The following is a 13,941-nucleotide window of genomic DNA, read 5'->3' on the forward strand; positions in this document are numbered from 1 at the left end:
GAGGCACCGTGACCCATGTCGCACACGCAAGTCTGAGGGCTTGGGTCATTCACGTATTCTCCAGTCTAAGGCGCCGTGACCCTTGCCGCACACGAAAGCCTGAGGGCTTGGGTCCTTCAAGTGTTCTCCAGTCTTAGGCGCCGTGACCCTTACCGCACACGCAAGTCTGAGGGCTTGGGTCATTCACGTGTTCTCCAGTCTGAGGCGACGTGACCCTTGCCGCACACGCAAGTCTGAGGGCTTGGGTCCTTCACGTCTTCTCCAGTCTGAGGCGCCATGACCCTTGCCGCACACGCAAGTCTGAGGGCTTGGGTCCTTCACGTCTTCTCCAGTCTGAGGCGCCGTGACCCTTGCCGCACACGCAAGTCTGAGGGCTTGGGTCATTCACGTGTTCTCCAGTCCGAGGCGCCGTGACCCTCGCCGCACACGCAAGTCTGAGGGCTTGGGTCATTCACGTCTTCTCCAGTCCGAGGCGCCGTGACCCTTGCCGCACACGCAAGTCTGAGGGCTTGGGTCATTCATGTCTTCTCCAGTCCGAGGAGCCGTGACTCTTGCCGCACACGCAAGTCTGAGGGCTTGGGTCATTCATGTGTTCTCCAGTCTGGGACACCGTGACCCTTGCCGCACACGCAAGTCTGAGGGCTTGGGTCATTCATGTCTTCTCCAGTCTAAGGCGCCGTGACCCTTGCCACACACGCAAGTCTGAGGGCTTGGGTCATTCATGTCTTCTCCAGTCTGAGGCGCCGTGACCCTTGCCGCACACGCAAGTCTGAGGGCTTGGGTCATTCATGTCTTCTCCAGTCTGAGGCGCCGTGACCCTTGCCGCACACGCAAGTCTGAGGGCTTGGGTCATTCATGTCTTCTCCAGTCTGAGGCGCCTTGACCCTTGCCGCACACGCAAGTCTGAGGGCTTGGGTCATTCATGTCTTCTCCAGTCTGAGGCGCCGTGACCCTTGCCGCACACGCAAGTCTGAGGGCTTGGGTCATTCATGTGTTCTCCAGTCTGAGGCGCCGTGACCCTTGCTGCACACGCAAGTCTGAGGGCTTGGGTCATTCACGTGTTCTCCAGTCTGAGGCGCCGTGACCCTTGCCGCACACGCAAGTCTGAGGGCTTGGGTCATTCATGTCTTCTCCAGTCTGAGGCGCCGTGACCCTTGCCGCACACGCAAGTCTGAGGGCTTGGGTCATTCATGTCTTCTCCAGTCTGAGGCGCCGTGACCCTTGCCGCACATGCAAGTCTGAGGGCTTGGGTCATTCATGTTTTCTCCAGTCTGAGGCGCCGTGACCCTTGCCGCACACGCAAGTCTGAGGGCTTGGGTCATTCATGTGTTCTCCAGTCTGAGGCGCCGTGACCCTTGCCGCACACGCAAGTCTGAGGGCTTGGGTCATTCACGTATTCTCCAGTCTGAGGCACCGTGACCCTTGCCGCACACGCAAGTCTGAGGGCTTGGGTCATTCACGTATTCTCCAGTCTAAGGCGCCGTGACCCTTGCCGCACACGAAAGCCTGATGGCTTGGGTCCTTCAAGTGTTCTCCAGTCTTAGGCGCCGTGACCCTTACCGCACACGCAATTCTGAGGGCTTGGGTCATTCATGTCTTCTCCAGTTTGAGGCATCGTGACCCTTGCCGCACATGCAAGTCTGAGGGCTTGGGTCATTCATGTGTTCTCCAGTCTGAGGCGCCGTGACCCGCACCGCACACGCAAGTCTGAGGGCTTGGGTCATTCATATGTTCTCCAGTCTGAGGCGCCGTGACCCCGCCGCACACGCAATTCTGAGGGCTTGGGTCATTCATGTCTTCTCCAGTCTGAGGCATCGTAACCCTTGCCGCACACGCAAGTCTGAGGGCTTGGGTCATTCATTTGTTCTCCAGTCTGAGGCGCCGTGACCCCGCCGCACACACAAGTCTGAGGGCTTGGGTCATTCATGTGTTCTCCAGTCTGAGGCACCGTGACCCGCGCCGCACACGCAAGTCTGAGGGCTTGGGTCATTCACGTCTTCTCCAGTCTGAGGCACCGTGACCCTTGCCGCACACGCAAGTCTGAGGGCTTGGGTCCTTCATGTGTTCTCCAGTCTGAGGCGCTGTGACCCTTGCCTCACACGCAAGTCTGAGGGCTTGGCTCATTCATGTCTTCTCCAGTCTGAGGCGCCGTGACCCTTGCCGCACACGCAAGTCTGAGGGCTTGGGTCATTCATGTCTTCTCCAGTCTGAGGCGCTGTGACCCTTGCCGCACACGCAAGTCTGAGGGCTTGGGTCATTCATGTCTTCTCCAGTCTGAGGCGCCTTGACCCTTGCCACACACGCAAGTCTGAGGGCTTGGGTCATTCATGTGTTCTCCAGTCTGAGGCGCCGTGACCCGCGCCGCACACGCAAGTCTGAGGGCTTGGGTCATTCATGTGTTCTCCAGTCTGAGGCGCCGTGACCCTTGCCACACACGCAAGTCTGAGGGCTTGGGTCATTCATTTGTTCTCCAGTCTGAGGCACCGTGACCCTTGCCGCACACGCAAGTCTGAGGGCTTGGGTCATTCATGTCTTCTCCAGTCCGAGGCGCCGTGACTCTTGCCGCACACGCAAGTCTGAGGGCATGGGTCATACATGTGTTCTCCAGTCTGAGGCACCGTGACACTCGCCGCACACGCAAGTCTGAGGGCCTGGGTCATTCATGTGTTTTCCAGTCTGAGGCACTGTGACCCTTGCCGCACACGCAAGTCTGAGGGCTTGGGTCCTTCATGTGTTCTCCAGTCTGAGGAGCCGTGACCCTTGCCACACGCGCAAGTCTGAGGGCTTGGGTCTTTCATGTGTTCTCCAGTCTGAGGCGCTGTGACCCTTGCCGCACACGCAAGTCTGAGGGCTTGGGTCATTCATGGGTTCTCCAGTCTGAGGCGCCGTGACCCTTGCCGCACACGCAAGTCTGATTGCTTGGGTCATTCATGTCTTCTCCAGTCTGAGGCGCCTTGACCCATGTCGCACACGCAAGTCTGAGGGCTTGGGTCATTCATGTGTTCTCCAGTCTGAGGCGCCGTGACCCTTGCCGCACACGCAAGTCTGAGGGCTTGGGTCCTTCAAGTGTTCTCCAGTCTGAGGCACCGTGACCCTTGCCGCACACGCAAGTCTGAGGGCTTGGGTCATTCACGTGTTCTCCAGTCTGAGGCGATGTGACCCTTGCCGCACACGCAAGTCTGAGGGCTTGGGTCATTCATGTCTTATCCAGTCTGAGGCGCCGTGACCCTTGCCGCACACGCAAGTCTGAGGGCTTGGGTCATTCATGTCTTCTCCAGTCTGAAGCGCCGTGACCCGCGCCGCACACGCAATTCTGAGGGCTTGGGTCATTCATGTCTTCTCCAGTTTGAGGCATCGTGACCCTTGCCGCACATGCAAGTCTGAGGGCTTGGGTCATTCATGTGTTCTCCAGTCTGAGGCGCCGTGACCCGCACCGCACACGCAAGTCTGAGGGCTTGGGTCATTCATATGTTCTCCAGTCTGAGGCACCGTGACCCCGCCGCACACGCAATTCTGAGGGCTTGGGTCATTCATGTCTTCTCCAGTCTGAGGCATCGTAACCCTTGCCGCACACGCAAGTCTGAGGGCTTGGGTCATTCATATGTTCTCCAGTCTGAGGCGCCGTGACCCCGCCGCACACACAAGTCTGAGGGCTTGGGACATTCATGTGTTCTCCAGTATGAGGCCTCGGGACCCTTGCCGCACACGCAAGTCTGAGGGCTTGGGTCCTTCATGTCTTCTCCAGTCTGAGGCGCCATGACCCTTGCCGCACACGCAAGTCTGAGGGCTTGGGTCCTTCATGCCTTCTCCAGTCTGAGGTGCCGTGACCCTTGCCGCACACGCAAGTCTGAGGGCTTGGGTCATTCACGTCTTCTCCATTGTGAGGCGCCGTGACCCTTGCCGCACACGCAAGTCTAAGGGCTTGGGTCATTCATGTCTTCTCCAGTCTGAGGCGCCGTGACCCTTGCCGCACACGCAAGTCTGAGGGCTTGGGTCATTCATGTCTTCTCCAGTCTGAGGCGCCGTGACCCTTGCCGCACACGCAAGTCTGAGGGCTTGGGTCCTTCATGTCTTCTCCAGTCTGAGGCGCCGTGACACTTGCCGCACATGCAAGTCTGAGGGCTTGGGTCATTCATATCTTCTCCAGTCTGAGGCGCCGTAACCCTTGCCGCACATGCATGTCTGAGGGCTTGGGTCATTCACGGCTTCTCCAGTCTGAGGCACCGTGACCCTTGCCGCACACGCAAGTCCGAGGGCTTGGGTCATTCACGGCTTCTCCAGTCTGAGGTGCCGTGACCCTTGCCGCACACGCAAATCTGAGGGCTTGGGTCATTCATGTCTTCTCCAGTCTGAGGCGCTGTGACCCTTGCCGCACACGCAAGTCTGAGGGCTTGGGTCATTCACGTCTTCTCCAGTCTGAGGCGCTGTGACCCTTGCCGCACACGCAAGTCTGAAGGCTTGGGTCATTCATGTCTTCTCCAGTCTGAGGCGCCGTGACCCTTGCCGCACACGCAAGTCTGAGGGCTTGGGTCATTCATGTGTTCTCCAGTCTGAGGCGCCGTGACCCTTGCCGCACACGCAAGTCTGAGGGCTTGGGTCATTCATGTCTTCTCCAGTCTGAGGCGCCTTGACCCTTGTCGCACACGCAAGTCTGAGGGCTTGGGTCATTCATGTGTTCTCCAGTCTGAGGCGCTGTGACTCTTGCCGCACACGCAAGTCTGAGTGCTTGGGTCATTCATGTGTTCTCCAGTCTGAGGCGCCGTGACCCTTGCCGCACACGCAAGTCTGAGGGCTTGGGTCATTCATGTCTTCTCCAGTCTGAGGCGCCTTGACCTTTGTCGCACACACAAGTCTGAGGGCTTGGGTCATTCATGTGTTCTCCAGTCTGAGGCACCGTGACCCGCGCCGCACACGCAAGTCTGAGGGCTTGGGTCATTCATGTCTTCTCCAGTCTGAGGCACCGTGACCCGCGTCGCACACGCAAGTCTGAGGGCTTGGGTCATTCATGTCTTCTCCAGTCTGAGGCGCCGTGACCCGCGCCGCACACGCAAGTCTGAGGGTTTGGGTCATTCATGTCTTCTCCAGTCTGAGGCGCCGTGACCCTTGCCGCACACGCAAGTCTGAGGGCTTGGGTCCTTCATTTGTTCTCCAGTGTGAGGCGCCGTGACCCTTGCCGCACACGCAAGTCTGAGGGCTTGGGTCATTCATGTAATCTCCAGTCTGAGGCGCCGTGACCCTTGCTGCACACGCAAGTCTGAGGGCTTGGGTCATTCACGTGTTCTCCAGTCTGAGGCGCCGTGACCCTTGCCGCACACGCAAGTCTGAGGGCTTGGGTCATTCATGTCTTCTCCAGTCTGAGGCGCCGTGACCCTTGCCGCACACGCAAGTCTGAGGGCTTGGGTCATTCATGTCTTCTCCAGTCTGAGGCGCCGTGACCCTTGCCGCACATGCAAGTCTGAGGGCTTGGGTCATTCATGTTTTCTCCAGTCTGAGGCGCCGTGACCCTTGCCGCACACGCAAGTCTGAGGGCTTGGGTCATTCATGTGTTCTCCAGTCTGAGGCGCCGTGACCCTTGCCGCACACGCAAGTCTGAGGGCTTGGGTCATTCACGTATTCTCCAGTCTGAGGCACCGTGACCCTTGCCGCACACGCAAGTCTGAGGGCTTGGGTCATTCACGTATTCTCCAGTCTAAGGCGCCGTGACCCTTGCCGCACACGAAAGCCTGAGGGCTTGGGTCCTTCAAGTGTTCTCCAGTCTTAGGCGCCGTGACCCTTACCGCACACGCAATTCTGAGGGCTTGGGTCATTCATGTCTTCTCCAGTTTGAGGCATCGTGACCCTTGCCGCACATGCAAGTCTGAGGGCTTGGGTCATTCATGTGTTCTCCAGTCTGAGGCGCCGTGACCCGCACCGCACACGCAAGTCTGAGGGCTTGGGTCATTCATATGTTCTCCAGTCTGAGGCGCCGTGACCCCGCCGCACACGCAATTCTGAGGGCTTGGGTCATTCATGTCTTCTCCAGTCTGAGGCATCGTAACCCTTGCCGCACACGCAAGTCTGAGGGCTTGGGTCATTCATATGTTCTCCAGTCTGAGGTGCCGTGACCCCGCCGCACACACAAGTCTGAGGGCTTGGGTCATTCATGTGTTCTCCAGTCTGAGGCACCGTGACCCGCGCCGCACACGCAAGTCTGAGGGCTTGGGTCATTCACGTCTTCTCCAGTCTGAGGCACCGTGACCCTTGCCGCACACGCAAGTCTGAGGGCTTGGGTCCTTCATGTGTTCTCCAGTCTGAGGCGCTGTGACCCTTGCCTCACACGCAAGTCTGAGGGCTTGGCTCATTCATGTCTTCTCCAGTCTGAGGCGCCGTGATTCTTGCCGCACACGCAAGTCTGAGGGCTTGGGTCATTCATGTCTTCTCCAGTCTGAGGCGCTGTGACCCTTGCCGCACACGCAAGTCTGAGGGCTTGGGTCATTCATGTCTTCTCCAGTCTGAGGCGCCTTGACCCTTGCCGCACACGCAAGTCTGAGGGCTTGGGTCATTCATGTGTTCTACAGTCTGAGGCGCCGTGACCCGCGCCGCACACGCAAGTCTGAGGGCTTGGGTCATTCATGTGTTCTCCAGTCTGAGGCGCCGTGACCCTTGCCACACACGCAAGTCTGAGGGCTTGGGTCATTCATTTGTTCTCCAGTCTGAGGCACCGTGACCCTTGCCGCACACGCAAGTCTGAGGGCTTGGGTCATTCATATCTTCTCCAGTCCGAGGCGCCGTGACTCTTGCCGCACACGCAAGTCTGAGGGCATGGGTCATACATGTGTTCTCCAGTCTGAGGCACCGTGACACTCGCCGCACACGCAAGTCTGAGGGCCTGGGTCATTCATGTGTTTTCCAGTCTGAGGCACTGTGACCCTTGCCGCACACGCAAGTCTGAGGGCTTGGGTCCTTCATGTGTTCTCCAGTCTGAGGAGCCGTGACCCTTGCCACACGCGCAAGTCTGAGGGCTTGGGTCTTTCATGTGTTCTCCAGTCTGAGGCACTGTGACCCTTGCCGCACACGCAAGTCTGAGGGCTTGGGTCATTCATGGGTTCTCCAGTCTGAGGCGCCGTGACCCTTGCCGCACACGCAAGTCTGATTGCTTGGGTCATTCTTGTCTTCTCCAGTCTGAGGCGCCTTGACCCATGTCGCACACGCAAGTCTGAGGGCTTGGGTCATTCATGTGTTCTCCAGTCTGAGGCGCCGTGACCCTTGCCGCACACGCAAGTCTGAGGGCTTGGGTCCTTCAAGTGTTCTCCAGTCTGAGGCGCCGTGACCCTTGCCGCACACGCAAGTCTGAGGGCTTGGGTCATTCACGTGTTCTCCAGTCTGAGGCGATGTGACCCTTGCCGCACACGCAAGTCTGAGGGCTTGGGTCATTCATGTCTTATCCAGTCTGAGGCGCCGTGACCCTTGCCGCACACGCAAGTCTGAGGGCTTGGGTCATTCATGTCTTCTCCAGTCTGAAGCGCCGTGACCCGCGCCGCACATGCAATTCTGAGGGCTTGGGTCATTCATGTCTTCTCCAGTTTGAGGCATCGTGACCCTTGCCGCACATGCAAGTCTGAGGGCTTGGGTCATTCATGTGTTCTCCAGTCTGAGGCGCCGTGACCCGCACCGCACACGCAAGTCTGAGGGCTTGGGTCATTCATATGTTCTCCAGTCTGAGGCGCCGTGACCCCGCCGCACACGCAATTCTGAGGGCTTGGGTCATTCATGTCTTCTCCAGTCTGAGGCATCGTAACCCTTGCCGCACACGCAAGTCTGAGGGCTTGGGTCATTCATATGTTCTCCAGTCTGAGGCGCCGTGACCCCGCCGCACACACAAGTCTGAGGGCTTGGGACATTCATGTGTTCTCCAGTATGAGGCCTCGGGACCCTTGCCGCACACGCAAGTCTGAGGGCTTGGGTCCTTCATGTCTTCTCCAGTCTGAGGCGCCATGACCCTTGCCGCACACGCAAGTCTGAGGGCTTGGGTCCTTCATGCCTTCTCCAGTCTGAGGTGCCGTGACCCTTGCCGCACACGCAAGTCTGAGGGCTTGGGTCATTCACGTCTTCTCCATTGTGAGGCGCCGTGACCCTTGCCGCACACGCAAGTCTAAGGGCTTGGGTCATTCATGTCTTCTCCAGTCTGAGGCGCCGTGACCCTTGCCGCACACGCAAGTCTGAGGGCTTGGGTCATTCATGTCTTCTCCAGTCTGAGGCGCCGTGACCCTTGCCGCACACGCAAGTCTGAGGGCTTGGGTCCTTCATGTCTTCTCCAGTCTGAGGCGCCGTGACACTTGCCGCACATGCAAGTCTGAGGGCTTGGGTCATTCATATCTTCTCCAGTCTGAGGCGCCGTAACCCTTGCCGCACATGCATGTCTGAGGGCTTGGGTCATTCACGGCTTCTCCAGTCTGAGGCACCGTGACCCTTGCCGCACACGCAAGTCCGAGGGCTTGGGTCATTCACGGCTTCTCCAGTCTGAGGTGCCGTGACCCTTGCCGCACACGCAAATCTGAGGGCTTGGGTCATTCATGTCTTCTCCAGTCTGAGGCGCTGTGACCCTTGCCGCACACGCAAGTCTGAGGGCTTGGGTCATTCACGTCTTCTCCAGTCTGAGGCGCTGTGACCCTTGCCGCACACGCAAGTCTGAAGGCTTGGGTCATTCATGTCTTCTCCAGTCTGAGGCGTCGTGACCCTTGCCGCACACGCAAGTCTGAGGGCTTGGGTCATTCATGTGTTCTCCAGTCTGAGGCGCCGTGACCCTTGCCGCACACGCAAGTCTGAGGGCTTGGGTCATTCATGTCTTCTCCAGTCTGATGCGCCTTGAACCTTGTCGCACACGCAAGTCTGAGGGCTTGGGTCATTCATGTGTTCTCCAGTTTGAGGCGCTGTGACTCTTGCCGCACACGCAAGTCTGAGTGCTTGGGTCATTCATGTGTTCTCCAGTCTGAGGCGCCGTGACCCTTGCCGCACACGCAAGTCTGAGGGCTTGGGTCATTCATGTCTTCTCCAGTCTGAGGCGCCTTGACCTTTGTCGCACACGCAAGTCTGAGGGCTTGGGTCATTCATGTCTTCTCCAGTCTGAGGCACCGTGACCCGCGCCGCACACGCAAGTCTGAGGGCTTGGGTCATTCATGTCTTCTCCAGTCTGAGGCACCGTGACCCGCGTCGCACACGCAAGTCTGAGGGCTTGGGTCATTCATGTCTTCTCCAGTCTGAGGCGCCGTGACCCGCGCCGCACACGCAAGTCTGAGGGTTTGGGTCATTCATGTCTTCTCCAGTCTGAGGCGCCGTGACCCTTGCCGCACACGCAAGTCTGAGGGCTTGGGTCCTTCATTTGTTCTCCAGTGTGAGGCGCCGTGACCCTTGCCGCACACGCAAGTCTGAGGGCTTGGGTCCTTCATGTGTTTTCCAGTCTGAGGCGCCGTGACCCTTGCCGCACACGAAAGTCTGAGGGCTTGGGTCACTTCATGTGTTCTCCAGTCTGAGGCGCTGTGACCCTTGCCACACACGCAAGTCTGAGGGCTTGGGTCATTCATGTCTTCTCCAGTCTGAGGCGACGTGACCCTTGCCGCACACGCAAGTCTGAGGGCTTGGGTCATTCATGTCTTCTCCAGTCTGAGGCGCCGTGACCCTTGCCGCACACGCAAGTCTGAGGGATTGGGTCATTCACGTCTTCTCCAGTCTGAGGCGCCGTGACCCTTGCCGCACACGCAAGTCTGAGGGCTTGGGTCATTCACGGCTTCTCCAGTCTGAGGTACCGTGACCCTTGCCGCACACGCAAGTTTGAGGGCTTTGGTCATTCATGTCTTCTCCAGTCTGAGGCTCCGTGACCCTTGCCGCACACGCAAGTCTGAGGGCTTGGGTCATTCATGTGTTCTCTAGTCTGAGGCGCCGTGACCCGCGCCGCACACACAAGTCTGCGGGCTTGGGTCATTCATGTGTTCTCCAGTCTGAGGCGCCGTGACCCTTGCCGCACACGCAAGTCTGAGGGCTTAGGTCATTCATGTGTTCTCCAGTCTGAGGCGCCGTGACCCGCGCCGCACATGCAAGTCTGAGGGCTTGGGTCCTTCATGTCTTCTCCAGTCTGAGGCTCCGTGACCCTTGCCACACACGCAAGTCTGAGGGCTTGGGTCATTCATGTGTTCTCCAGTCTGAGGCGCTGTGACCCTTGCCGCACACGCAAGTCTGAGGGCTTGGGTCATTCATGTGTTCTCCAGTCTGAGGCGCCGTGACCCTTGCCGCACACGCAAGTCTGAGGGCTTGGGTCATTCATGTCTTCTCCAGTCTGAGGCGCCTTGACCCTTGTCGCACACGCAAGTCTGAGGGCTTGGGTCATTCATGTCTTCTCCAGTCTGAGGCGCCGTGACCCTTGCCGCACACGCAAGTCTGAGGGCTTGGGTCATTCATGTTTTCTCAAGTCTTAGGCGCCGTGACCCTTGCCGCACACACAAGTCTGAGGGCTTGGGTCATTCACGTGTTCTCCAGTCTGAGGCGACGTGACCCTTGCCGCACACGCAAGTCTGAGGGCTCGGGTCCTTCACGTCTTCTCCAGTCTGAGGCGCCGTGACCCTTGCCGCACATGCAAGTCTGACGGCTTGGGTCCTTCACGTCTTCTCCAGTCAGAGGCGCCGTGACCCTTGCCGCACACGCAAGTCTGAGGGCTTGGGTCATTCACGTGTTCTCCAGTCCGAGGCGCCGTGACCCTTGCTGCACACGCAAGTCTGAGGGCTTGGGTCATTCATGTCTTCTCCAGTCCGAGGCGCCGTGACCCGCGCCGCACACGCAAGTCTGAGGGCTTGGGTCATTCATGTCTTCTCCAGTCCGAGGCGCCGTGACTCTTGCAGCACACGCAAGTCTGAGGGCTTGGGTCATTCATGTGTTCTCCAGTCTGAGGCACCGTGACCCGCGCCGCACACGCAAGTCTGAGGGCTTGGGTCATTCACGTCTTCTCCAGTCTGAGGCACCGTGACCCTTGCCGCACACGCAAGTCTGAGGGCTTGGGTCCTTCATGTGTTCTCCAGTCTGAGGCGCTGTGACCCTTGCCTCACACGCAAGTCTGAGGGCTTGGCTCATTCATGTCTTCTCCAGTCTGAGGCGCCGTGACCCTTGCCGCACACGCAAGTCTGAGGGCTTGGGTCATTCATGTCTTCTCCAGTCTGAGGCGCTGTGACCCTTGCCGCACACGCAAGTCTGAGGGCTTGGGTCATTCATGTCTTCTCCAGTCTGAGGCGCCTTGACCCTTGCCGCACATGCAAGTCTGAGGGCTTGGGTCATTCATGTGTTCTCCAGTCTGAGGCGCCGTGACCCGCGCCGCACACGCAAGTCTGAGGGCTTGGGTCATTCATGTGTTCTCCAGTCTGAGGCGTCGTGACCCTTGCCACACACGCAAGTCTGAGGGCTTGGGTCATTCATTTGTTCTCCAGTCTGAGGCGCCGTGACCCTTGCCGCACACGCAAGTCTGAGGGCTTGGGTCAATAATGTCTTCTCCAGTCCGAGGCGCCGTGACTCTTGCCGCACACGCAAGTCTGAGGGCATGGGTCATACATGTGTTCTCGTGTCTGAGGCACCGTGACACGCGCCGCACACGCAAGTCTGAGGGCCTGGGTCATTCATGTGTTTTCCAGTCTGAGGCGCTGTGACCCTTGCCGCACACGCAAGTCTGAGGGCTTGGGTCCTTCATGTGTTCTCCAGTCTGAGGAGCCGTGACCCTTGCCACACGCGCAAGTCTGAGGGCTTGGGTCTTTCATGTGTTCTCCAGTCTGAGGCGCTGTGACCCTTGCCGCACACGCAAGTCTGAGGGCTTGGGTCATTCATGTGTTCTCCAGTTGAGGCGCCGTGACCCTTGCCGCACACGCAAGTCTGATTGCTTGGGTCATTCATGTCTTCTCCAGTCTGAGGCGCCTTGACCCATGTCGCACACGCAAGTCTGAGGGCTTGGGTCATTCATGTGTTCTCCAGTCTGAGGCGCCGTGACCCTTGCCGCACACGCAAGTCTGAGGGCTTGGGTCCTTCAAGTGTTCTCCAGTCTGAGGCGCCGTGACCCTTGCCGCACACGCAAGTCTGAGGGCTTGGGTCATTCACGTGTTCTCCAGTCTGAGGCGATGTGACCCTTGCCGCACACGCAAGTCTGAGGGCTTGGGTCATTCATGTCTTATCCAGTCTGAGGCGCCGTGACCCTTGCCGCACACGCAAGTCTGAGGGCTTGGGTCATTCATGTCTTCTCCAGTCTGAAGCGCCGTGACCCGCGCCGCACACGCAATTCTGAGGGCTTGGGTCATTCATGTCTTCTCCAGTTTGAGGCATCGTGACCCTTGCCGCACATGCAAGTCTGAGGGCTTGGGTCATTCATGTGTTCTCCAGTCTGAGGCGCCGTGACCCGCACCGCACACGCAAGTCTGAGGGCTTGGGTCATTCATATGTTCTCCAGTCTGAGGCGCCGTGACCCCGCCGCACACGCAATTCTGAGGGCTTGGGTCATTCATGTCTTCTCCAGTCTGAGGCATCGTAACCCTTGCCGCACACGCAAGTCTGAGGGCTTGGGTCCTTCACGTCTTCTCCAGTCTGAGGCGCCATGACCCTTGCCGCACACGCAAGTCTGAGGGCTTGGGTCATTCACGTGTTCTCCAGTCCGAGGCGCCGTGACCCTTGCCGCACACGCAAGTCTGAGGGCTTGGGTCATTCACGTCTTCTCCAATCCGAGGCACCGTGACCCTTGCCGCACACGCAAGTCTGAGGGCATGGGTCATTCATGTGTTCTCCAGTATGAGACACCATGACACGCGCCGCACACTCAAGTCGGAGGGCTTGGGTCATTCATGTGTTCTCCAGTCTGAGGCGCCGTGACCCTTGCTGCACACACAAGTCTGAGGGCTTGGGTCCTTCATGTGTCATTCATGTGTTCTCCAGTCTGAGGCGCCGTGACCCTTGCCGCACATGCAAGTCTGAGGGCTTGGGTCCTTCACGTCTTCTCCAGTCTGAGGCGCCGTGACCCTTGCCGCACACGCAAGTCTGAGGGCTTGGGTCATTCACGTGTTCTCCAGTCCGAGGCGCCGTGACCCTTGCCGCACACGCAAGTCTGAGGGCTTGGGTCATTCACGTCTTCTCTAATCCGAGGCGCCGTGACCCTTGCCGCACACGCAAATCTGAGGGCTTGGGTCATTCATTTCTTCTCCAGTCCGAGGCGCCGTGACCCTTGCCGCACACGCAAGTCTGAGGGCTTGGGTCCTTCATGTCTTCTCCAGTCTGAGGCCCCGTGACACTTGCCGCACATGCAAGTCTGAGGGCTTGGGTCATTGATATCTTCTCCAGTCTGAGGCGCCGTGACCCTTGCCGCACACGCAAGTCTGAGGGCTTGGGTCATTCATGTGTTCTCCAGTCTGAGGCGCCGTGACCCTTGCCGCACACGCAAGTCTGAGGGCTTGGGTCATTCATGTCTTCTCCAGTCTGAGGCGCCTTGACCCTTGTCGCACACGCAAGTCTGAGGGCTTGGGTCATTCATGTGTTCTCCAGTCTGAGGCGCCGTGACCCTTGCCGCACACGCAAGTCTGAGGGCTTGGGTCATTCATGTCTTCTCCAGTATGAGGCGCCTTGACCCTTGTCGCACACCCAAGTCTGAGGGCTTGGGTCATTCATGTGTTCTCCAGTCTGAGGCGCCGTGACCCGCGCCGCACACGCAAGTCTGAGGGCTTGGGTCATTCATGTCTTCTCCAGTCTGAGGCGCCGTGACCCGCGTCGCACACGCAAGTCTGAGGGCTTGGGTCATTCATGTCTTCTCCAGTCTGAGGCGCCGTGACCCGCGCCGCACACGCAAGTCTGAGGGCTTGGGTCATTCATGTCTTCTCCAGTCTGAGGCGCCGTGACCCTTGCCGCACACGCAAGTCTGAGGGCTTGGGTCCTTCATTTGTTCTCCAGTCTGAG

Source organism: Lissotriton helveticus, chromosome 12 (assembly GCF_964261635.1).
Source record: "Lissotriton helveticus chromosome 12, aLisHel1.1, whole genome shotgun sequence".
Lineage (NCBI taxonomy): Eukaryota > Metazoa > Chordata > Amphibia > Caudata > Salamandridae > Lissotriton > Lissotriton helveticus.